The sequence below is a fragment of the Pristis pectinata genome, chromosome 1 (assembly GCF_009764475.1).
Source record: "Pristis pectinata isolate sPriPec2 chromosome 1, sPriPec2.1.pri, whole genome shotgun sequence".
Taxonomy (NCBI): Eukaryota; Metazoa; Chordata; class Chondrichthyes; order Rhinopristiformes; family Pristidae; genus Pristis; species Pristis pectinata.
The window spans coordinates 122,524,225-122,551,840 of record NC_067405.1 but is presented as its reverse complement, the minus strand read 5'-3'; positions in this window follow the sequence as shown (position 1 = coordinate 122,551,840).

Below are 27,616 nucleotides of genomic sequence, written 5' to 3'. Positions count from 1 at the left end.
CCCCCCCTTTGATTCTTTTTGCCATTAACCGGCACAAGGGGTAATTTACAGTAGCCTTTTGACTATTTGCATGTCTTTAAGATGTGGAAGGAAACCCGCGTAGTAACAATGAATACCTGAGTTCAGGATCAAACCTGGGCCTATGAAGATGTGAGGTAGCAGCACTAACTGCTGTGCCACTCAGTCACAATTATAGAGTCATACCTTACGGAAATGGGCCCTTCAATTCACTGACCATCAAGCACCCATTTGCACTAATATTAAACTAATCTTATTTTAATCTCCCAACATTCCCACCAACTGTCCCAAGACTCTAACACTAGGGGCAATTTACGGTAGCCAATTAGCAAACTAGCATACATGACTTTGGGATGTGGGAGGAAACCAGACCAATCGGGGGAAACCCACACAGTCATGGGAGAGCATGCAAACTCCACACAGACAGCAGCAGAGGCTAAGATTGAATGTGGATCACTCAAGCTGTTAACATAACGCTATTACAGCGCCAGCGACCTGGGTTCAATTCCAGCCGCTGTCTGTAAGGAGTTTGTAGGTTGTCCCCATGTCTGCGTGGGTTTCCTCCGGGTGCTCCGGTTTCCTCCCACATTCCAAAGATGTAAGGGTTAGGAAGTTGTGGGCATGCCATGCTGGCGCCAGAAGCGTGGTGACACTTTCGGGCTGCCCCCAGATCACTCTATGCAAAAGGTGCATTTCACTGTGTGTTTCCATGTACATGTGACTAATAAAGATATCTTAATCTCTTACCTTATCAGCTGCAGCACTATGTATTAGTTTCCAAAGACATGCTTAACCTATTTACATGAATATGAAAGATCCAATGATACTTTTTTAAAGAAAAGCCTAGTTTTTTTCTGTCCTATTCACTAATCAGTCCCTGGCCAACAATACCACAGCAAACTAATTTTCATTTAATTTGTGCGGATTACCTCCGAGAAGTTCTGCTACCACATTTGTGTACAAAACAAAATGATTGCACTTCAAAAGCAACATCAGTTATAACCCACTTTGAAACGTCCTGAGGATATCAAATGCAAGTTTTATTCACTTTCTAACTCTTTGGTCAAAATCCTCTTAATCTCATTTGCTATTTTGCCATTTGCCTGTGATGCAGCACTTTATCAACGTTTGATGAAATCAATATAAACCTCATCCATTGTATTTCACTTTTTTCATTTTTGAAGAATTCTATCAAGTTGATCAAGTCTACTCTGCCCTTTAGAAATCTGTTCTGACCGACCCTGATTAATTCACACTTGTAATTTTCTTGTATGCAAGATTCAGTAAATAACTCTTGGACATGTGCTCAGAAGAAACTACAGATCACAAACCTGTGCCAACGTGACTAAAGCAAAGCAAACTCCAGAAGAATTTTCAGTGGAGGGAATGAAGCCAATTTAAGGTTGGCACTGTGCCCACACACAATTCTTATAAATGTCCACCAAGCACGTATGCACCTAGGTTTGCTTCTAATCCAATTTAAATATTTAGCTTTGGGCACCTAACAGTCAAAAGGGGAAAAGTACTCAGTTTCACAATTATGCAGATTAAGCTCATTCGTTTTCATTTGTTCATTGTCAATGAGGAAGGGAACATTGATTCTTGGAGCTTTCTAACCAAATAAATAGTTAAATTAAAGTCAGTAATTTGTAAAGAAAGACATTTCTGAATATTAGAATTCATGTTGCTTTTCACAGAAAATGGCCTTGGATTTTATTCCAACTGTCATGCTGCTTTTTTAAATTACACCTAAACTGAGATTTGGAAATGCCCCTGATATTAGGCTTGCTGTTTAAAAGCTGGCTAACAAGGTTTAAAGCATTCATTCAAGCGATTCATACTAACTCTATGACACACAAAAGCCTAATTAGAATCAATGGGAATTAGGGTTGTGTCACTCAGTGGCCATAACCATATTCTGAGCAGTGAAACCAGCACCAACAGGACAACTTCACTTTAGTCCTAATGAAGCTACAAGTCTGAACCCCAACTGATTCATTTTATTTTACAAAACCTACTGGTATTAATGAAAACAAACATTACCACAGAGATTTACCTTCTGCATTTCAAAACAAATCAGCGGAATATGATTATATGGAGTGGTCATTATACAAATGAGCAGGGAATAGAAAAGTAAGTAAAAAACTAGACCCAACTGAGAGTAACATTGAATGTAAGGCAAAACCTCTCTCCTCCTCTCGTCTCATCAAGGCACTACTGCGTCATCTTCCTTCTTTGCCACCATGGGATGGGCAATTAACTAAACAAAGCTTTTTTAACAGAATATGGCCTTCTCCTAAGTCTTTATGTAACATATTTTTGTTAACATGTGAAGTAAAGACCTGTACCATGTAAAGGTCAGTTCTAATGTGATGCATTGTCATGATATCTTTATTCCAGAACATAAACCCAATTATATAGCAGATAAGGAAATTAAAATTAGAATTGGTGCTTGGTGCAGTGTGAATATGCAGATGCAACACAATGCTATTTCCAACTATGCATCAGAGATTGAGTAAAGTGCTATCACTGTGAGCATTTTAGAATTATCTGTTAAAAATTATGATCTTGATTTTCCTACTCATGCCATAGCCTTGGTGAATTGTCAACAGTAATTTTTTAATTGTAAATTGGTTTATTATTGTCACATGTACCGAGGTACAGTGACAAACTTTGTTTTGCATGCCAACCATACAGATCATTTCATTACAACAGTGCATTGAGGTAGTACAAGGAAAAACAATAACAGAATGCAGAATAAAATGTTACAGAGAAAGTACAGTGCAGGCAGACAATAAGGTGCAAGGCCATAACAAGGTAGATTGTGAGGTCAAGGGCTTCGGTTCGGAGGACTTTGGAGCAGCTAAGTATTTTCTCTGTTTATCACTTTTATTAGGGTTTTTAGGTGTAAGGGTTAGTTTTTGTTAGGGTTTTTAGTGTAAGGGTTAGATTTTTATAAGTTTTTTCTAAGTAGTCGAGTGGATGCTGGACTGCGCAGGCACAGCGCAGGCAGCTTAAAAAGCAAACAGCCTATACAGCGGGCAGCGTCAGAGCGGGCAGTGGAGTGAGTGGCAGCAGAGTGTTCTGGGCTTTGGCTCAAGAGGCTTCAGTGTGAAGGGGCAAGGAGGGTAAGTAGCTGGTAAGTAGGTAAAGGCAAGGTTTACCTGTTGTTCATTATAGATTTGTAGGTGGGACTAACTCGGGAAAAAAGAAAGATAGTCAGATGGAGGACATGGTGTGCTGCAGCCATTTGATGTGGGAACTCGTGGACCTTGCTGCGGTCCAAGATGGCCACATCTGCAGTAAGTGCTTGAGGCTGGATGAACTTCGGCTCAGAGTTGATGAGCTGGAGTCGCAGCTACAAACACTGTGCAGCATAAGGGAGGGAGAGAGTTATGTAGACACGGTGCATCAGGTGACAGTCACCCCCCTTAGAGCAGGTACATCTGAGGTTCAGGAGGCAGATAGAACAGTGACTGTCAGGGGAGGGAAGAGGAAGAAGAAGAAGTCAGGCAGGCAGACAGAGCAGAGAACCCCAAAGGCTGTTCCCCTCAGTAACAAGTTTTCTGCCTTGGAAGCTGTTGAGGGGGATGACATGCAGGGGCCTAGCTGCAGTTACCAGGTCTCTGGCACTGGGGCTGGTACTGCTGCTCAGAAGGGAAGGGTGGGAAAGAGACACGCGGTAGTGATAGGGGACTCGATAGTCAGGGAAACAGATAGGAGGTGCTGTGGCAGTGAGCATGAATCCCATATGGTATGTTGCCTCCCAGGTGCCAGGGTCCGGGATGTCACTGATCGGGTCCACAGGATTCTTGAGCGGGAGGGACAGCAGCCAGAAGTTGTGGTCCATATTGGCACCAACGACATAGGTAGGAAGGGGGATGAGGTCCTGAAGAGTGAGTTCAGGGAGCTAGGCAGAAAATTGAGGAGCAGGACCTCAAGGGTAGCAATCTTGGGATTGCTGCCAGTGCTACATGATAGTGAAGGCAGGAATAGGAGGAGGTGGCAGATAAATGCGTGGTTGAGAAGCTGGTGCAGGAGGGAGGGTTTTAGATTTCTGGATCATTGGGATCTCTTCTCGGGAAGGTGGGACCTGTACAGAGAGGACGGGTTACACCTGAACCAGAAGGGGGCCAATATCCTTGAGGCGAGATATGCTAGGGTGGTTCGGGAGGGTTTAAACTAGTTTGTGAGGGGGAAGGGAACCGGAGGAGTAGGTCAGAGGAAGAAGGGAATGGGGAAAAGTTAAATCAAACAGGTAGAGAGGCTTTGGGGAAGGAGAAGCAGAATACAGGCTATAAAAGTAGTAAGGTAGATGGACTGAAGAGTGTTTACTTAAATGCAAGAAGTGTCAGGAATAAGGGGGATGAACTGAGGGCTTGGATAAGTATGGGGGACTATGATGTCGTGGCTATTACTGAGATGTGGCTGATGTCAGGAGAGGAGTGGATATTGAATATTCCTGGTTTTCGGTGTTTTAAGACGGATAGGGAAGGGGGGAGAAGAGGAGGAGGGGTGGCGATACTGGTCAGGGACACTGTTACGGCTGTGGAAAAGATGGATGTTGTAGAAGGATCATCTCTAGAGTCCGTATGGGTGGAATTAAGGAACAAGAAAGGAGCAGTTACTCTACTAGGAGTATTCTATAGGCCCCCCGGTAGCAGTAGACATATAAAGGAGCAGATTGGCAGGCAGTGTTTGGAGGGAAGCAAAAATAACAGGGTTGTTATAATGGGAGACTTCAACTTCCCAAATATAGACTGGAACCTGCTTAGTGCCAAAGGTTTAGATGGGATGGAATTTGTTAAATGTGTCCAGGAGGGATTCCTGACGCAGTATGTTGACAGGCCGACTAGAGGGAATGCCATGTTAGATCTAGTTTTAGGAAATGAACCGGGACAGGTGAAGGATCTATTGGTGGGTGAGCATTTGGGGGACAGTGACCATTGCTCCATAACCTTTAAAATTGTCATGGACAGGAACAGGTGCAGAGAGGACAAGAGGATTTTCAATTGGGGAAGGGCGAACTATGAGGCTATAAGGAGAGAACTTGGGAGTGTAAATTGGGATGTCCTTTTTGAAGGAAAATGTACCATGGGGATGTGGTCGATGTTCAGGGATCTTATGCAGGATGTTAGGGATAAATATGTCCCGGTGAGGCAGAGAAGGAATGGCAGGGTGAAGGAACCGTGGGTGACGAGAGAGGTGGAACGACTTGTTAGGGAGAAGAAGGTAGCATACGTGAGGTATAAGCAGCAAGGTTCAGACAGGGCCTGTGAGGAATATAGGGTAGCGAGGAAGGAACTTAAGAAAGGGCTGAGGAGAGCTAGAAGGGGACATGAAAAGGCTTTGGCTAGTAGGGTTAAGGAAAATGCCAAGGCCTTTTTCAAGTATGTGAAGGGTAAGAGGATGGCTAGGGTAAAGGTAGGTCCGATTAAGGACAAAGGTGGGAGAATTTGCCTGGAGGCGGCGGAAGTGGGAGAAGTTCTCAGCAAGTACTTGTCTTCGGTATTCACCAGGGAGAGGGGTCTTGATGATGCGGAAGGGAGTGCTGGTAGGGGTAATGTTCTCGAGGTTGTAGATATCAAGAGAGAGGATGTGTTGAAGTTGTTAAATAATATTAAGACAGATAAATCTCCGGGTCCTGACAGGATTTTCCCCAGGCTGCTTCGAGAGGCTAGGGAGGAGATTGTTGAACCGCTGGTAAGGATCTTTGAGTCCTCGTTGTCCACGGGGATGATGCCAGAGGATTGGAGGGTTGCGAATGTTGTCCCCTTGTTCAAAAAAGGTAATAGGGATAGGCCAGGGAATTATAGACTGGTGAGTCTCACATCTGTGGTGGGTAAGCTGTTAGAAAGGATTCTAAGGGATAGGATTTATGAACACCTAGAGAATCATGGACTGATTAGGGACAGCCAGCATGGCTTTGTGAAGAGAAGATCTTGCCTCACAAGCCTGATAGAGTTCTCTGAGGAGGTGACCAGGAAGATTGATGAGGGCAGTGTGGTGGATGTGGTTTACATGGATTTTAGTAAGGCATTTGATAAGGTTCCTCATGGTAGGCTTCTTCAGAAGGTCAGAGGCCAAGGGATCCAAGGAAGCTTGGCTGTGTGGATTAGAAATTGGCTTGCATGTAGAAAGCAGAGGGTTGTGGTGGAAGGAGTGCCCTCGGATTGGAAGGCAGTGACTAGTGGTGTCCCGCAGGGATCGGTTCTGGGACCTCTACTTTTTGTGATATTTATAGATGACTTAGATGAGGGAGTGGAGGGCTGGGTTAGTAAGTTTGCGGACGACACTAAGATAGGCAGTGTTGTGGATAGTGTGGAGGGCTGTCGGAGCTTACAGAGGGATATTGATAGGATGCAGAGCTGGGCTGACCAGTGGCAGATGGAGTTCAATCCGGAGAAGTGTGAGGTGGTACACTTTGGAAGGACAAACTCCAGGGCAGAGTACAGGGTAAACAGCAAGGTACTTGGCAGTGTGGAGGAGCAGAGGGATCTGGGGGTTCATATTCACAGTTCATTGAAAGTTGCCTCACAGGTGGAAAGAGCAGTTAAGAAGGCCAATGGGATGTTGGCTTTCATAAGTCACGGGATTGAGTTTAAGAGCCACGAGGTGATGATGCAGCTTTACAAAACTCTAGTTAGGCCACACTTAGAGTACTGTGTTCAGTTCTGGTCGCCTCATTATAGGAAGGATGTGGAGGCATTGGAGAGGGTGCAGAGGAGATTTACCAGGATGCTGCCTGGATTAGAGAGTATTGAATATGAGGAGAGGCTTAAGGTGCTAGGGCTTTATTCACTGGAAAGGAGGAGGATGAGAGGAGACATGATAGAGGTATATAAAATACTGAGAGGAATAGATAGAGTAGACAGTCAGCGCCTCCTTCCCAGGGCACCAATGCTCAAGATGAGAGGTCATGGCTTTAAGGTTATGGGTGGGAGGTTCAGGGGAGATGTCAGGGGGAGGTTTTTCACCCAGAGAGTGGTTGGTGCATGGAATGCACTGCCTGGGGTGGTGGTGGAGGCAGATACATTGAACAGGTTCAAGAGCTTGTTGGATAGGCATATGAAGGAGTGTGGGATGGGGGGATATGCGGGAGGAAGGGGTTAGGTAGTGTGAGGGTGGTTTGATGGACGGCACAACATGGTGGGCCGAAGGGCCTGTTTTGTGCTGTATGGTTCTATGGTTCTATGGTTCTATGGGTCCATCTTATTGTACTAGGGGACTGTTCAATAGTCTTATAACAGCGGGATAGAACCTGTCAATGAGCTTGGTGGTATGTGCTTTCAGGCTTTTGTATCTTCTGCCCAATGGGAGGGGGGAGAAAGAGACTGTCAGGGTGGGTGTCATCTTTACCGAGGCAGCAAGAAGTGCAGACAGAATCCATGGACGGGAGGAGGCTGGTTTCCATGATGTACTAAGCTGTGTCTTCAACTCTCTGTAGTCTCTTGTGATCTTGGGCAAAGTGATGCATCCAGATAGGATGCTTTCTATGGTGCATTGAAAAAAATTGGTGAGGGCCAAAGAGGATGTGCCAAATTTCTAGCCTGCAACATAAGCTGAGCTTGAAACTCAGGAATAAGGTCAGTGTGGGAATTCAGTGCAGCGAGGGAGGAGGATGCTGCTTGGTGTCTCAAATCAACTTGCCTGAGTGTAAAATGGGTATGAATTTGTGACTGATCCATACAGCCTGCCCAGTGGGAAACTTATTGATTGGTGCAAATCACAGCTTTTTTTTCTGTTGCTCAGATTTCTAGTTCTTATTCCAGAAGGTGAAGGTTCCCTGAATGTACAACCACACTGTGTGATAGGCATAGAGAATACAGGAGAGTTGCAGTGATTGTGGAATCAATACTTATCGGCATGTCTTTCTGCAGCAACGGATCTAATTCCAGGAAGGTACATTTCCTTACTGGCACCAGGATTAATTGGTAATTGGGAATCAGTTTATTATAGTCACATGTACCATGATACAGTAAAAAGCTTTGTTTGCATGCCATCCAGACAGATCATTCCATACATAAGTATATCGAGGTGGTATAAAGGGAAAACAATAACAGAATGCAGAATATAGTGTTACAGATAAAGTGCAGTGCAGGTAGACAAATAACGTGCAAGGGCCATGATGAGGTAGATTGAGAGATCAAAAATTCATCCTATAATACGAGATCTGTTCAAGAGTCTTATAACAGTGGGATAGAAGCTGTCCTTGAGCCTAGTGGTATACATTCTCAAGTTTTTGTATCTTCTGCCCAAGGGAAGGGGAGGGGAAGAGGAGAAAATAACCGGGGTGGGTGGGGTCTTTGGTTATGTTGGCTGCTTTCCTGAGGCAGCGGCAAGTGTAGGCAGAATCAATGGAGGGAAAGCTGGTTTCTGTGATGGACTGGGCTGTGTTCACAACTCTCTACAATTTCTTGCAGTCTTGGGCATAGCAGTTGTCATACCAAGCTGTGATACATCTGAATAATATGATGATATTATGGAATGACTACAGAATATTTCGGGTGGTCAACAGCCCTCTTGGTCCATGTTGATACCAGTGACATAAGTAGAAAGAAGGATGGATCCTGTAGGCACATTACAAAGAGCTCGGAAAATTAAACAGCAGGACAACAGATGAGGTAATCTCAGAATTAGTATAAGAGCCACGTATCTGTCAATATAGGAGTATGATGCAGATGAATGTATGGCTGACAAGGTGGTGCAAGAGCACTGTAGGTTACTGAAGACTTGTTTGAAATAGTCATTTCTGGAGGAAACAAAGACGTAGGTAAGTATTTCAGCAGCATTTGGGCAAAGGCAGGGATAGAGTACATTGGGACTGGTTCTTGAAAAGGTGGGACCGGTACAGATGGTATAGCAGAGCTGGAGCCAATGCCTTTGCAGAGAGCTTTGTTGTTTTTGTTAAGGAGGATTGAAAAGTACCTTGGAAGAGGGAAGGGAACCTGACAGCACTTTCAGAAAGGAGTGACACAACATCAGATGCAAATCTGGAAGCCAGAGAAATGAGTTTTGGAGGTAAAGGAACCACAGACTGGATTGTTTATACTTTAATTCAAGGATTCTAGGAAATAAAGGTGATGAAGTGATGCCACAGATAGAATGATATCATGGCCAAACTTTACCAATGTGCAAGAATAGTTACAGGGGTTTCAGAAGAGGGGGAGTTGAATGAATTCAGTCCAGAGAAGTGTGAAGTAATGCATTTGGAGAAGGCGAACAATGCAATAGAATACATGATAAGGGGTAGGACGCTAAGAAATGCAGAGAAACAGAAGAATCCTGAAGTGCATCTCGACTGATTTGTTACGGCTGCAGGGTACACAGCTGAGGTGATTAGGAAGAGATGCAGGATATTTGCTTTTATCAGCCCAGGCCTAAGGACCTAAGAGCAGAGAGATCAAGCTGGAATTGCATAACACACAAGTTTAGGCCACAGCTAGAATATTGTGACAGTCCTGGTTACTACACCACTGGATTTCATGGTGGAGAAGGTTTCTGAGAATAATGCAGGGCAGGAGAATTATAGTTACAAGGAGTGACTGACTAGCTTGGGCTGTTTGGAACATAATGATCCTGAAAGGGAACTTGATTGAGTTGTATAAAATTATGAGAACCACAGACATGGTCAAATAGAAAGGCTCCATTTCCCTTGGCAGAAAAGTCGATAATGAGGAAGCAGAGATGTATAACTCACAGAAAGATTAGAGGGCAATTGGGGGAAAGAAATAAAGGCTACACGGCTATGGATGGAAAGCTGGGAAGTGGGATTAATCTGAATAACTCCTTTTATGTCCATGACTGACACAATGGGCTGAACAGTTTCCTCCTGTGGAACAAATATCGATGATTGTGTGAACCTGGAATTTTATGAGAAATGGAGCAAAACATCTTTTACACATTTCCTTGGTGTTTTCTCATTGAGGGGTCAGTGGTGGAAAGGGTGAGCAGCTTCAAATTCGTGGACGTCAACATCTCAGAGGATCTATCCTGGGCCCAATACATTGATCCAATCACAAAGAAGGCACGCCAGCGATTCTACTTCGTTAGGAGTTTGAGAAAGTTTTGTATGTCACCAAAGAGTCTTACAAATTTCTATAGATGTATGGTGGAGAGCATTCTGACTGGTTGCATCACCGCCTGGTATGGAGGCTTCAATGCACAGGATTGAAAAAGGCTGCAGAGTATTGTAGACTCAGCCAGCTCCATCATGGGCACAACCTCCCCGCCATCGAGGACATCTTTGTGACCATCCGGGACACGCTATCTTCTCGTTACTACCATCAGGGAGGAGGTACAGGAGCCTGAAGGCCCACACTCAATGATTCAGGGACAGCTTCTTCCTTTCCACCATCAGATTTCTGAATGATCCATGAACCCATGAACACTACTTCATTATTCCTTTTTTTTGCACTATTTGTTTTTGTAATTTATAGTAATTTTATGTCTTAGCACTGTACTGCTGCCACAAAACAAGAAATTTCACGTCATATGTCAGTGATAATAAATCTGATTCTGATTCTGATACTGATCTTTCTTTGGAGATAAGGCAAAAGTTGAGAAGAATACCAGAGAACTTCTCCCATGATGGATATAAAACAATTCCAATGAGCTTGTCATTGCTCAAACATTTGATATCAGCAGTCTTCTAATTACTGTCTCAGTGCCATCGAACAAATGCATTTTAAATTTAAAAGTTATTAAAATACCAAAAATGTGACCATTTTCTAAGTGAAGAAAAGAAATATTATTATGATGCTGTTAAAATTAAATTTCACCAGAACCATAATTGTTATTGTTTTTTTCTGGACATTTTGCAGTAATAACTTTGATATTAATTCAAGAAGACTGAATATTTGCATAGAAATGACTGCTTTTCCATCCTTTGTGTAAGCATCCCACATTTATATTCACACGCAGACATTGAGTCTTACAGAAAATCCCTGTGAGAGAACCCTTATGAATCAAACATCCATTTTTAAAAAATAAAAAAGAAAATAAGTAGAATTATTCATTGCCTTCAAAGAATATTCATCATGAAAATATAAAATGGATCTGTCTCCACATTTTTTCAGACCAATGGGCTTATGTCAATGCAGTCAATGTCTTCTTAATGGATTAAGTACGAGCATTTCTTTTAATTCTCCCCTGATATTTGTCGTGATGATAATACCACATTGATCTATTGCATTAGAAAGAAGGCAGGAGATCAGATTTTTAGGTGTAAGAGATTTCTTTGCCCTAAACAATTCCCATGGCCAATCAAATTGTATTAGCTTCAGTTTGTTACAATTCCAAAAAACACTGTGGTAAGTGAAAATAGAGAAGGTCCCACAATGGAAACGCAACACATCAGCACATCAGCATCAAGACGTCCATTTAGTCAGGCTCGGTGAATTAATTTCCTCACTTCAGCTATAAAAGTTCTTATAAAATATATTTTTTGCTTGACCAATGCAGAATTAAATATAATATTGTTAATGAAAGGATGTAAATTAATACTTATGAATTACATGATTTATTGTTGCAAAGTAAACTTGGTTACACATTCAGTAAGTGGTAAACAACCTGGTCAGCGATTATGTGGTGACATTACATAGACCTCAGATGGCAGCACATACTAGTCCTTTCATTTCTTTACCCATTTCATCTGCAGCTGGAACAAGCTCGGTGAACATGTCTATTCGCAAGGCTGATGAATGACGGTCTCATAAATGATTCTACCTTTTCCTACCTGTTACAAATAATCTCACCATTAGCCTTTCTTTCACTTTCCCACTTACTGCCTTTCTACCAGACAAGTTCTCAGTGAATATTTTTAAAAGCACCAACATGGCCTGGGTAGCATCTTTTCAAAAAAGACCTGGCATGAATCAGAAATAGATTAAGGTGACTGCTATAACAACTGTGCAATACCAGTCTAATAAGCAAGGCAAGTAGTTAGGAATACAAGCTCATAGAATATAGAACATAGAACAATAAAGCACAGGAACAGGCCCTTCAGCCCACGATGTTGTGTTGAACTAATTAAACTAGTAATTAAACACCCAACTAACCTAATCCCTTCTGCCTACACGTCCATATCCCTCCATTCTCTGCACATTCATGTGCCCATCTAAGAGCCTCTTAAATGCCTCTATCATATTTGGCTCCACCACCACCCCAGGCAGCACATTCCAGGCACCCACCACTCTCTGTGTAAAAAACTTGCCCCGCACATCTCCTTTGAATTTACCCCTTCTCACCTTAAATGTATGCCCTCTGGTATTAGACATTTCAACCCTGGGAAAAAGATACAAGATGTCTATTCTATCTATGCCTCTATGCCACTTTCAGGGAGCTATGGACTTTGACGCCAAGATCCCTCTGTATATCAACACTGGTAAGGGTCCTGCCATTAACAGTGTGCTGTCCTTTTACATTTTATCTCCCAAAGTGAAAGACCTCACATTTGGCCGGATGAAGTTCCGTCTGCCATTTCTCCACTCTTGTCTGCAACTGATCCATGCCCTGCTGTATCCTTTGGCAATCTTCTACATGATCCACAACACCACCGATCTTTATATCACAAACAGCAGAGGTCCCAGTACAGATCCCTGAGGAACACCACTAGTCACGGACCTCCAGCCAGCATAAGTCCCATCAACCACTACTCTCTGTCTTCTACGGGCAAGCCAGATCTGAATCCAAATGGCCAAGTCACTGTGAATCCTATGCATCTTAACCTTCTGGATGATTCATCAATCACCTTCATCACCTCCTCAAAAAACTCAATCAGGTTTGTAAGACATGACTTGCCCCACACAAAGCCATGCTGACTGACCCTAATTACGCCAAATGCTCATAAATCCTATCCCTAAGAATCCTCTCCAATAGATTCCCTACCACTGATGTGACACTCACCAGTCTATAGTTTCCCAGATTATCCCTATTTCCCTTCTTGAATAATGGAACAACATTAGCTACTCGCCAGACCTCTGAGACCTAGCCTGTGTCTAGAGAGGACACGAAGATCTTGGTCAATTTCATCTCTCACCTCTCTCAATAACCTATCAGGCCTGGGACTTATCCACCTTAATGTTCTTTAAGAGACCCAACACAATCTCTTTCTTTATCTCAGAATGCCCTAGCATATTAGCATGTTCCACACAGATCTCACTATCGTCCATGTCCTTCTCCTTGGTAAGTACCGATGTAAAGAACTCATTTAGGACCTCGCCCATCCTGCGCCGCCAAGCACATGTTCCCCCCTTTATCCTTGAGGGGTCCTACCCTCTCCCTGGTTATCTTCTTGCTCTTAATGTATGTACAGAATGCCTTGGGATTCTCTTTAATCCTACTTGCCAATGACTTTTCATGGCCCCTCCTGGCTCTCCTAATTCCCCTCCTGAGTTCTTTTCTGGCTTCTTTATAATCCTCAAGGGCTCCATTTGATTTTAGCTTCCTAAACTTTATATATGCTTCCTTTTTCTTCTTGACTAAATTCACCACTTCTCTCAACATCCAAGCTTCCCGTACCCTGCCATCCTTCTCCTTCCTTCTTACTGGAACATAATCGTCCTGTACTCTGCGCAGTTGGTCTTTAAACACCCTCCACATGTCAGATGTGGACTTGCCCAAAAACAGCTGTTCCTAATTAACTCTCCCTAGATCTTCCCTAATACTCTTGTAATTTGCTCTGCTCCAATATAATACTCTGCCGCAAGGTCCATTCTTATCCTTATCTACAGCTACCTTAAAACTTAATGAGTTGTGATCACTGTTCCGAAATGTTCTCCCACTGAAAGGTCAGTCACCTGGCCAGGCTCATTTCCCAACACCAGGTCTCATAAATATTAGCTACTGATAAATATATAAGGAACTTAGGAGAAATTTCTTTGGATAGAGAGTGTTTAGAACAATGAATTTATGACCATAAGGCAAATAAGAGGAAGTTAGATAATTACATGAAGGATAAAAGAATAGAAAGTTATACCAATAGGGTCAGATGAAATGCAATGGAAGGAAACTTGTTTGTAGTATAAACATCAACACAAACCAATTAGCCTGAATGGTCTGTCCAAAGGCCTATTTCATTTCTACATTTATTATAGCTGCTTTTAAAAGTACTGCAGGCACCTCTGTTAATGCCAGCAGCAGAAATGTGATATTGGGTAATAAAACAATCACCAGCCTAGTTCAGAAGTAAATGGCCAGGTGAGTTGTAAAAGCAACATGAAGCAAATAAAATTAAGTAGGAGAAGTATGTAAGTAGGAGAGACATGCACAGTGAATTCTAGCACATGAAAACAACACGTTATTATCAAAATTATAGTGAAGTCATGTGAGAGGCATGAAAACGGTAAGAAGGAAACAAAGGCGTAGTGCAGAAGTAAATGCCAAGCGGCAATTCCCACATTACCAGTGCAATATCTGAGTTTTCTGATTTCGTTTCATTTTTGTGCTCTAAATTTACTTGAAAAGGTCATGTGAAATCAGTTATAAACAATTATGTGCTCTGTCAGGTGAAAAATGTAACACAGTTGCAATCAAAAAAACTTCAGATTTAATCAGATTCAATAAACAGAAGAATTTAGAAAGAATAAAATAAAATAATTTAATGAAAACCGTTTGCCCGGAAACTTGCAGGTGGCTTTTCTTAGCGTAAACTGCAGGAATAAATTTCTTCAGACCTCAGTCATTGACCCTGCCAAAGTTCATGACATTATGGAAAGTTCCCGGGAACAAGAAAGGAGTACCCTTTCTGAACGGTACTTCCACAATCTGATAGTAGTGTCCCAAATTTAGTATGAACGGGATCTTCCACATTACTTGGAGTAACTGTAAGGAATAAATATGTTCCACTTGTGAAGGATCAGAATCAGAGTCAGAATTAGAATCAGGTTTATTATCACCGCCATATGTTGTGAAATTTGTTGTTTTGCAGCAGCAGTACAGTGTAAGACGTAAAAATTACCATGAGTTACAAAAATAAATAAGTAGTGCAAAAGAGGAATAACAAGGTAGTGTTCATGGGTTCATGGACCATTCAGAAATCTGACGGCAGAGGGGAAGAAGCTGTTCCTGAAACGTTGAGTGTAGGTCTTCAGGCTCCTGTACCTCCTCCCCAATGGAAGTAATGAGAAGAGGGCATGTCCCGGATGGTGAGGGTCCTTAATGACGGATGCCGCCTTCTTGAAACACCGCCTTTTGAAGATGTCCTAGATGGCGTGGAGGGTTGTGCCCGTGACAGAGCTGGCTGAGTCTACAACCCTCTGCAGCCTCTTTCAATCCTGTGCATTGGAGTATCCATACCAGGCGGTGATGCAACCAGTCAGAATGCTCTCCACCATACATCAATAGAAATTTACAAGAGTCTTTGGTGACATACCAAATCTCCTCAAACTCTTAACAAAGTAAAGCCGCGCGTATTCCTTCTTTGTGATTGCATCAATGTGTTGGGCCCAGGATAGATCCTCTGTGATGTGGACACACAGGAACTTGAAGCTGCTCACCCTTTCCCCCACTGACCCCTCAATGAGGAGTGGTGCGTGTTCTCCCGACTTCCCCTTCCTGAAGTCCACAATCACTTCCTTGGTCTTGCTGATGTTGAGTGCGAGGTTGTTGTTGCAACACCACTCAACCAGCCGATCTATCTCACTCCTGTACGCCTCCTCATCGCCATCTGAGATTCTGCCAGCAACAGTGGTGTCATCGGCGAATTTCTTGATGACGTTTGAGCTGTGCTTAGCCACACAGTCATGAGTGTAGAGAGAATAGAGCAGTGGGCTAAGCACGCATCCTTGAGGTGTGCCTGTGTTGATTGTCAGCGAGGAGGAGATGTTGTTACCAATCCACACTGACTGTGGTCTCCCGATAAGGAAGTCAAGTATCCGGTTGCAGAGGGAGGTAGAAGCCCAGGTTTTGAAGCTTGTTGGTTAGTACTGAGGGGATGATGGTGTTGAACGCCGAGCTGTATCCAATAAACAGCAGCCTGACGTGTGTTTTGCTGTTGTGTAGGTGCTCCAAAGCAGAGTGGAGAGCCAGTGAGATTGCATCTGGTGCAGACCTGTTGTGGCAGTAGGCAAATTGCAGCAGGTCCAGGTCCTTGCTCAGGTAGGAGTTAATTCTAGCCATGACCCATCTCTCAAAGCACTTCATCACAGCAGATGTGAGTGCTACTGGGTGATAGTTGTTGAGGCAACTCACCCTGCTCTTGTTGGATGTCCCTTTGAAGCAGGTGGGAACCTCCGACTGCAGCAGTGAGAGGTTGAAGATGTCCTTGAACACTCCAGCCAGTTGGTGGGCACAGATTTTCAGTACCCTGCCCGGTACACCATCAGGGACTAACGCCTTGCGAGGGTTCACCCTCTTCAAGCATGTTCTGATGTCAGCCTCTGAGACAGAGATCACGGGGTCACCAGATGTGTTCTTCTACCTTTCAAAGCGTGCATGAAAGGCGTTGAGCTCATTGGGGAGTGAAGCATCACTGCCATTTATGCTGTTAGGTTTCACCTTATAGGAAGTAATGGCATACAAACACTCCACAGCTGTCGTGCATCCGATTGTGTCTCTAATTTCACACAGAATTGCCTTCTCGCTCTCACGCTGGCCTTCCGTAGGTCTTACCTGGACTCCTTGTAGGGTTCTGGATCGCCAGTCTTGAACGCCACAGATCCAGCCCTCAGCAGACTGTGAATCTCCTGGTTTATCCAGGGCTTCTGGTGTGGGAAAACTCGGTACGTTCTCGATGGCACATGCTCATCCACACAGGCCTTGACGAAGTCAGTGACGGCCATGACTTATTTATTCAGATCCAAAGATGAATCCCTGAATATGGTCCAGTCCACTGATTCAAAGCAGTCCTGTAAACACTCCTCCGCCTCCCTTGACCATACCTTCACAGTCCTCACCACTGGTGCTGTGGTCCTCAGTCTCTGCCTATATGCTGGGAGTAGAAATACAGTCAGGTGATCGAACTTGCCAAAGTTCTGGTGCGGGATGGCACAGTAAGCGTTCTTGATGGTGATGGAGCAGTGATCGAGTGTGTTGGCTCCTCTGGTTCCGCAGGTGACATGTTAGTGGTAGTTCGTCAGAGACTTATTCAAGCTGGCCTGGTTGAAAATTGTCTTTCAAGTTATTTAAAAGAACTAGTGATCTCAGAGCCGGTAGACTTGGGACTGCAGACCACCCAGGGGCCGAGTGCAGCGATTGGAACCTCAGGGCACAGCTCTGTTGTTTCAGAAAATGTGGCTGCAGGGCAGGGCTGCAGGACTGACTTCGTCAGGACTCGTGTGGATGAGCGTGTACCATCGAGAACATACCGAGTTTTCCCACACCAGAAGCTCTGGATAAACCAGGAGATTCACAGTCTGCTGAGGGCTGGATCTGTGGCGTTCAAGACTGGTGATCCAGAACCCTACAAGAAGTCCAGGTAAGACCTACGGAAGGCCATCGTGAGAGTGAAAAGGCAATTCCGTGTGACCCACGATGGTTGGGATGGCATCAGAGTGTGCTCAGCTCCCCCAGTGCCAGCTTGACGTTTGCCAGGGGTGGAATGTACACCGCTACCAGGATGATTTCGGAGAGCTCCCTCGGCTAATAAAACGGACGACACTGGACTGCCAGATGTTCCAGATCGGGGAAGCAGGACTGAGACGGAACCGCCACGTCTGTGCACCACTATGAGTTAATCATGAAGCAAATGCCGCCGCCTCTGCCTTTACCTGATGTCGCTGTCCAGTTCATGCGGTGGATGGTGAAGCCCTCTGGCTGGAGCGCTGTGTCCGGAGTGCTGGGGGTGAGCTCTGTGAAGCATGTCTCTGTGAAGCAGAGTACACAACAGTCTCTGATGGCACTGCAGTCTTGCTCTGAGGTCTTCAATTTTATTTTCCAGAGACTGTACATTAACCAGGAGGATGGTGGTGGGGGGGTGGGGGGTGCCCTGCGTTTCAGTTTTACCTGCAGCCCTGCCCTGCAGCCACATTTTCTGAAACAACAGAGCCGTGCCCTGAGGTTCCAGTCACTGCACTTGGCCCCTGGGTGGTCTGCAGTCCCGAGCCTGCCGGCTCTGAGATCACTAGTTCTTTTAAATAACTTGAAACAATATTGCTTACTGCAACATTACAAGGAAATGAAGTAATGTTTCTGTTTCAAATGTTCTCACATCAGAAAAAATGGGATATTGATTCCTTTGAATTAGTGCTGGGTGATGAGAACCGAACCAGGACTAGTTTGGAACAATCAATTCTTGAGGAAACAGAGGCATAGATAAATTTCAGCAGCACATAATCTAAGGTAGGGGCGGAATATGCTGTGCAGATGGAAGTCCTGGTATTGGAGCAGATATGTGGTCTAAGCTCAGACTGGGGTCATTTATAATGTTAAGGCTGCAAACATAAAACAGAAAATGCTGGTCACATTCAGCAGATTTGGGAACATTTGTACAGAGTGAAACAGAGCTTCCATTTCAGTTCCAGTTAAAGGTCATCAACCTGAAACGTTGACTGTGTTTCTTTCTCTGTGGATGTTGCTTGACATACTAGGACGTCCAGCATTTTTGTTTTTATTTCAGATTTCCAGCATCTACATTGTTTTGGATTAAAGTTGCAAACAGTCTGGTCAGGCCATAGACAGTTGCGATACAGAAGTCTAGAGATGGAATGGCGAGGGAACAGTCTGTGGCAGGGCCGAAGACAAAGGGGATTAAACTTGACAGCTCAAGACAAGATCAAGCATTGCAACGTATGGTTATCACCAGTCATTCCTACTGATGCAGACAGCATATTTAGCAGTATAAGTGTGCAGGAACACCTCTGCACTATTTTGGACACAAAATGCTTCAGAATGCCGGAATAATGAACGTCAAGATTCTGGTTTTGTGGCCAATGGTTTTGTCTTCTCGTTAGATAGATGACCATTCTGTACTATCGAATGGATCATTTTCGGAAAGAATCTAAACCAAGAGCTTTCTTGCTCTCTAAGTGGATGTAAAAGATCCAATAGCATCATTTCTTTCTTCTAACCCCCCTCCCCAACAGATAAATCCATGATGAGTGAAAGAATGCTCAGGTAAGTGCTCCAGAAATTTTCAAAACATCTTTTGCAGCATGAGCTTTCAGATGGCATCTTTGAATCATCTGCACAAAGACCAAACCATTTTATATTCCTCTATGCTCCAACCATTAGTTATCTCAGGGAAATGAACAAGGTTCAGAACTTAGGCACACAGTTTGGCATCCTAAGTGAAGGAGAATTGAACGAGCTGTTTCTTTACCTTCAAAGACCATGAGAGGAGATTGGACACTTGTTAGTATTCATATTCTAGTCTTTGCATTCTGAAAATGAAGGATCAGCATCTGAGAAACTTTGCCAAATGCTGCCATTGCTGCTTTGTAATACTAATCTGTTTATTTTGTGTCCATTAGGGTTTGAAGAACCACACGGAACAGCTGTTTTATTTGTTCCTGGGCTTTGGGCAATACAGATATTGCCTGACTTTAATTACCTCCAGAAGGGAATGTTGAACCTCCTCCCAGCACTATTGGACCCTTTGACCTAACAGTGCTCCCTCAGTAGTGACCAGATGGAATTTTCAGGATTCTTACCAGGAACAGAAAGCTTCATTTACAGTTGTAAAATGCTTTACAATCAATGAAGTAGTTTTGACAAGCGGTCAGTGCAGAGGTGACTCCCACAAACAGCATTGTGATAATGACCCAGTTAATCTCTTCTCAGTGAAGTTGTGGGGAGGGGCAACTATTGCTTAGGACACCAGTATTTAAGCCTCATGCTCTTCCTTTAAATTCCGCCATAGAACTTTTACATATCTTGGGAGAACAGCTGATACCTTAGGTCAACATCTCAGTTGTCAGGAAGCAACTTCAGCAGTGTACTGCAATGAGGTATCAAGTCATATTTTTTGTGCCAAGTCCCTGACGTGGGACAAATTCGCAACCTTCTGAGCTGCCAGTAAAAGGGTGGTGGTATAGGGGGGTAGTATGAGAGAAGGGATGTCATCTTGCAGCTGGACAAAACATTGGTCAGGCCACACTTGGAGAATTATGAACAATTCTGTTCACCACACTGCAAGAAGGATGTGGTAGCATTAGAAAGAGTGCAGGAGAGATTCACCGGGATGTTGCCTGGAATGGATGGTTTTACTTATAAGGAGAGGCTGGATAGGCTGAGGTTATTCTCACTGCAACATAGGAGGCTGAGGGATGACCTTACGGTTGTTATATGGAATGAGCTACCAGAAGATGTGGTAGAGGCAGATACAATTACAATGCCTAAAAGGTATTTGGACAGGTACTTGGATAGGAGAAGAGTAGAGGGATACAGGCCTAATGCTGGCAAATGCGATTAGTGTAGATAAGCACTGCGGTCCTCATGGAGAAGTTGGGCCAAGGGGCCCATTTCTGTGCTGTACAATTCTATGGCACCATCACTCTAACTGCATCTTATATGTTTTATCTCTAACATTTCCCATGAAAGGTTATGGATCTGAAACATTACCCGTGTTTTTCTCTACACAGGTACCACCCCATCTATAAGAATCTTGCAGTTCTTCCAGCAATTTCTGTTTCTATTTCAATTTTCCAGATCCACAGTACCTTGCTTTTGTATTATTACTTTGGTATTTGTGCAAGCTTGCTGGGTGCAAATTGGCTGCCGCAGCAATTCATATATCACAACGGTCACACCAATGAAAAAGTATGTTGTTGGCTATAAAACATCCTGGAATTTGGAACAGCAGCATAAAAGATAGAGTTCTTACTGATTATTGAAATAGATAACCAAATATTTAGAATGGTATTTCTGATCATGATGCAAACAGAATTGTCAATAAACTTAACAGCTGTCATTGAGATTGTCAATATATCTCATCACCTTTCAATTCTCATCTGTATTTCTCTGACATGTAGATACAAGGTCCCAAAGTTAAAACTTGTACTGCAGGAGAGAAACACCATTCATGTGCCTGAGTTTATCAACTGTTTTGTCAACACATTAACAACAACCTGACAATATTTTCTTTGATGTGATGTGCATTAATGGTCGACAGTATTCATACAAAATACTCTTTATTTGCTTTCAATACATGTCTACAGTACATGGATTATTGAATTTTTAATATGAAATCATCATAAAGTATATAACCAACATATTTGAAGTTTTCTTCTTCTGACAGCATCCAATATATTAAAAAACAGACAGAATTTACTCATTCAAAATGATTCCTTCTCAAGGGAGTACAGAAAAATAAAACAAACATGACTGCTTACAGCAAATTCATTATTAAAGACCTTCAATACTCGCCAATGCAGCAAAATTCTACGATAGTCTCTAATCCAAAGACAAGCAAACATGCCATGATTCTTTTAGTGTCTTCAAACCGAGAACAAGGAAAGTTAGCAAACAGAAGCTATTGTAATGAATCTTCTATTTGATGACCTTTAGCTCTTAACTCATGACATGTAACGATTCATCCCCTTGGCGTTGACACTTGAACTCTAGATCAAACTATTGATTTTCTATTAGATAATTAAATAACTGCATTATTGGTTTATATATAAAATCAACAGCTCATAGTCATTATGGGTCCTGCAGATAGTGGGAAATGTAGCAGAAGATATTTCTAATAAGTTTGTTTCAGATAACAAAATACAATATCAAGGATATTAATAAATAATGCAATGGTCAAACCTTGAATCATATCCAGAATAAAATCAGAGAAATATCTGAATGATCTATGCTTACAAAAGAATACAAACCAAAAATAATTTACATTAACATTTTGCTCCTTTTAATCTGGTTTTAGTTTATCGACCTAATGGTTATTGTTTATAAATCTCCACATTACAAGAAATGACCTCCTGAGATACAACATAGTTATCCCCAGGGTAAATGATCATATTGCTGGAGGGAAATGTTTATATTCAAGGATGATAGAAAATCCTTTTTTTAACACTATTCACTTACTTTCTAACATATGGATTCGACAATTATTTATGTTAAATTTCATTTGCCACATAATAGCCTTGTCTGCAAGTTTTTAATGTACTATTTGTTACCTATTTTTTCATATTTAATTACTTCTCCCTAAGTCGAGATCACCAATATAAATTATGAGTAACAGTGACAGAGATCCTTGTGAAATGCAATGTTCTACATTACACAAACGCGAATAAATGCCCTTTACACTTATTCTATGGTTTTTATTCTTAGTCAGTTTGCTTCCTAGCCCAAACATTTTTCCTGATGCTACTGCGTGGGGTTTTATCAAAACCCATTTAAAAATCCAAGAATATTCCAGCTATTACATCATTCATCTACTCTTTGCTTAATTTCTTCAAATAATTCAAACAAGATAGATAAGCATAACATAGCTTTTCAGAATTCGTGTTGATTTTTTTTATAATGTGTTCTGTCTTCTGTGATTTTTAACACTTATTTCAGTACAGATTCACTAAGTTGGTCAAGAGTTCTTTCTCCCATTTAGTATATAGGAATATTAACTGTCAACAAATCCTCTGCTGCCATCCCTCCACTATGGAACTTTCATGTATATAAACTAGTGACTCTGCTGATTCTACTCTGGTTTTCTTAGCTTATGCAGTATGTGCATAATTTCCAGAGCTAGGGTCTTAGTTTAATCTGCTTTGTCAATTTCCATCCCAACTGCTATTCTTTTTATGCTCGAGTGAAACATTTATCTTTTAACCTTCTTTAGTGAAGACTGAGAAAAAAAAGCCATTCAACACTTACGCCATTTTTCAGTCATCACCTGTGTATACCCGTGAACTAAGAAACCAACTTTATTTTCCCCACTCACTTTTTTACAGAATCTATGTTTGTATTTGATATAATTTATTTCTAATTTGTAATTTGTAGATCTAAAACAACTTTGAGTAGTGCACTTTTCAACTTTCAAAGCTTTGCACAGATCAATAGCCTTCACATTTTACACATTCTAAGATGCTAAATGAATACCAAGGACACCATCATCGGCTGTTTTCTTGAAGAAAGCACTACATATTATTCTCTGCACCTACAGGCACTAAACCTAATGATGCAAATCATATTGAAATGCATCACTGCATCATCTGGCTCGTTTTCGCACAACAAAATCTGATTGGGGTGATTTCAGGAAACCATTACCCCAGGAGAAAAATATTTGCCCAAGCATAGATTTTACATTAAAGATGAAGTTTGGCCTATTATAAACGGAAGCATTTCACTAATATGGTCGGAACAGTCACCAAATCGTTTCAAATGAAGATTAACACACAGATATTTAAAACATTCATTTTAACTTCCCCTTTCTGTTCTTACAACAGAAAAATAAAGCTTTTTAAAATAGTACATATAGAAGTCACATACAAACAGGTTAAGCAGAGTGCTCTTGTAAGCTGTAATTTTAAGGCAACTGTCAAAAGATAGATTTTATTAAATTGTTGAGCAGCAATCTATATTTTCAGTATAATCCAGACAGTTATTTCTGTGATCTATGTCATTAGCAAGGTCACTAACTTCTAACTTATTGCATTATTTGTGCTATGCAATATTCCAATAATGAAATAAATATGGCTATTAGATTAATGTGCATGCTGCCATTCTCTGAGCTGCAGCCAGCTAATGCCAGATTGATTGGGATTCAACCTTCCTGGATTCATTGTGTCATACATCACAGAAACAGGTCCTTCAGCCCATTGAACCACTGCTGACCATTAAGCACTAACACTTCATTAATCCCATTTTATTCCCCCCACATTCCCATCAACTCTCCCCCCCCCGGGTTCTAACAATGTACAACCCACACATCTTTAGTATGTGGGAGGAAACCATGTAGTCACAGGGAGAGCGTGAAAACTCCACAGAGAAAGCACTGGAGGTTGGGATTGAAGCTGGATCATTGGTACTGGGAGAAAGCAGCTTGACTAGCTCTGCCACCGTCCACTTTCTGAACTGGGACAGCACCATTGGAATCATGTGAACTGAAAATAGATTGGAAAAGAGGGACAAAGGTCATCCTTGAGAAGAGACAAGCAGTGGTGGAAGCTTTTACAGTTTGTCCTGCAGGACGTGTAATGTGAGATACAGGTAAGCAGGGAAAAGGTGGATAATTTACAAAGAAATCCTGTATGACATGGCTTTTAGTTTAGCTGTACCCTCTGGCCACCAGCCCCAAGATTCCAAGAAGGAAAAAGATATGTAGATGGTCACAGCCTCTTCCTTTCATGATCCACTGCCTCAAGTTGTGCTCAACCATTCATTCCAAGAACGAAGGAAGTGACAGGTTCATGAGGTGATTTCTTGTCATGGTCAGATGTGTACATGATGTGAGATGTGGGAAAATGAGCATTACTAAAATGCTGGGAGTTGCAGATGTGAGTACACAGAGTAGGCAAGAAGAAAGTGTGATTGCAGGAAGGAGAGGCAGCAGGGGATGTGGCAGCTGCAGGAGGTGGAGATTTAAGAACAGAGATGAAAGGTACGATTCTTTGCGTGACAGCTTTTGTGAGACTATTGAACGTTCTCAAGCACTCATGTCACAGCCTGGGTGCTAACCTCCTGCTCTGCCAGTTCTTCCCATTGGCAACTGAAGCATGAGTAGTAGAGGCTGGACGTCTGACTCTGTCGAGCAATTGGGCATCACTAATTTCACATGACGCTTGCAGACATTTGGACAGGAACACTAAATGAATAAATTTCTGTGTCATTTATTTTTAAATAACTACAATATTTAGATATTCTTCAAGGAAGTGTTTGGTTGATATACAATCAATTCCTTCTAAATTTTTTTAAATTTCTTTGACAAACCTAATATAACTGATGAGCTGTAACTATAATTTAGCCAAATCATCCTATTGGATACAAAGGTAATTAGCAATTTTTAGCACTAACAGACATGGATTCCTTAGGCTCTGTAATTAATTGAGTACTGCACAAAATTAAATGGGTAATTAAATTCATCACTGTGTCTCAGTAGTGCATGCTTCTCGTTACAGGTAATAGGGACAAAACCTTCTCCAGAATATTTTGTTGGAGGGAACTGCTGTTCATTTCGTTTAAAATTTCACTTTTAAGTTCTCATCTTATATCAGGTACTTCACAGTTTTCAAAAGCATTAAAGGAAACATTATACTTAAACACAGTCATCTTAAATATTTTGTAATAATATACTAAATAAAAGGCATCGCTGTGTAATAATAATAGATTTTGGGTTCAGGTGACAAATTTGGTTAAAATAATTATAATGAAAGAAAAAAAACAAACTTTAAAAACAAAAATTCCAGACTTAATTTAAATTCATCATCTACTATGCTGAGATTTGAATTCATGCCTTTGGACATATTTCTGGTTAATGAGTAAAGTAATTTAAACACGAACCTTCTGGACTCTGTAAAATTACATGTCTTTGTTTGAAAAAGAATCATCTACATTTAACATCTTTTTGGTGGGGTTCCACTGGATGTCAAGTGACACTGAAGAGCTTTTATTTAGGGGTTGGACCTATCATAGAAATGGTAACTGGAACACCACTCCAAGGTAAATAGGTTCAACTTATTTTGAATGTTTTCCCAGTTAATAGAGACTATTTTCCCTCTCCCTGTAACTAGCATGAAGGACAGGGTGTCTGAAATGTTCTGAAAAAGTATTGTACCTTGTGCAACTGTTTTGAGAAGAAACAGTGAGGGCAATGAAGGTCTAATACAAAGACCAATGTCCTGCACCCACAGGATGCTTAAAAGATTTTTCATCCGGGGTGGGGGTGCATTTCACCCTGGCAGCCACCCAACGCTTTAGGGATCCTGATAAAAGATGGCATTACCTACGTATGCTGGGTGGTGCTGCTCGCTGCATTTCTCCTGGATTTGTACGTCATGAAGGCTCTGTCCACTGTGCCTCTTAATGAATGTATTGCAGACTTGGACTCAGGGAGCACCTTTTCAGCCACTTGCAGGAGGCGATTGTGGATGACCCTGGCAATGACTTTCCCTGTGTTGGACACAGGGAGAGACTTCAGTAGTTACCACAGCTGGATTTGTCCCCTTTCTTGAATATGGTCAGGATTATCAGGCTTCTCTGAGGTCCACAGGCATATCCTCTTCTTCTGTTGTAAACCATCTTCCTCAGCTTTGGCTGCCCAAAAAAACTCATATCTGTGATCCTAACCAATGGGTCAACAATTTCAGTGAAGACCGCTAACAAACAAGGCCGCAACATTCCCCAACACTTTTACATCTTTTCTCACCGTTACAGACCAGGTTACTATTGGTGAATGTCCCTTTAAGATAGAGCATAGTGGTGTGTGTGTGTGTGTGTGTGTGTGTGTGTGTGTGTGTGTGTGTGTGTGTGTGTGTGTGTGTGTGTGTGTGTGTGTGTGTGTGTGTGTGTGTGTGTGTGGCATGCTTACGTCAACAGAAGATAAAGGACGTGAAGGGAGTGAAGGGAGTGAAGTTCGTTTGGACAGATCCTTGTCAAGAAGCATTTGAGAAGCTGAAAGCCATTTTATGCTACCATCCTGTGCTCAAATCACCTGACTTTGAAAAGCCATTTTCATTAGCAGTAGATGCCAGTGATGAAGCTGCAGGAGCTGTGTTGTTGCAGAAGGGTGACCATGATGATATTGACCATCCTGTAGCTTACTTTTCAAAGAAATTTAATGAGCACCAAAAGAATTATTCCACCATAGAGAAAGAATTACTGTCACTTGTTTTAGCCTTGTAGCATTACAGTGTATATGTTTGCACTGCTCAGAAACCATTGACTGTGTATACAGATCATAAACCCATTGGTGTTTCTGAGCCGAGTGAAAAACAAAAACAGAAGGCTTTTAAACTGGAGTTTAATTTTGCAAGAGTTTGATCTCATGATAACTCACATTAAAGGCAAAGATAACGTGATCGCTGATTGTCTTTCCCGATGTTAAATGGGAAACATGTATCTTTACTAATCTGATATTCTGTAATTGTGTAGAATGATAGTTATTAACACATTACTAACTGTATGCACAGTTAAATTTTTTCTTGAAAAAAATTCTTTTTAGGTGGGAGATGTTACGGACTAGGTTACTATTGGTGAATGTCCCTTTAAGATAGAGCATAGTGGTGTGTGTGTGTGTGTGTGTGTGTGTGTGTGTGTGTGTGTGTGTGTGTGTGTGTGTGTGTGTGTGTGTGTGAGAGAGACGTGCTTACGTCAACAGAAGATAAAGGACGTAATGACGTTTTTGGAGCAGTCAGTCAGAGAGAGAGAGACACCAGCCTGCTAGTTTCTCTATCGATGAATGAGAAACAATAACTGTGTCCGTCACTACAATCCACGTATGGATTTTGGAGTAATCCGGTGGAGTCCACTTTGTCATTAACCTGTAGAGGGAAACAGGTATTTGTGTGGACGGCCACATCTCGGATGCTTTTCGGGGTGGCAGATACTTCGGAACAAAGCAGTGGAGTTCACTTTGTTGTTGACCTGTAGAAAGAAACAGGTATTTGTGTGGACGGCCACGATTCGAGAGCCTTTCTGGGTGAGGAAGATGCAGTGGAGTGGTCACTGCTGAATAGACACTGAGGTGTCGTTTGGGTTCCAAAGTGGAACATTTGGATTTCGT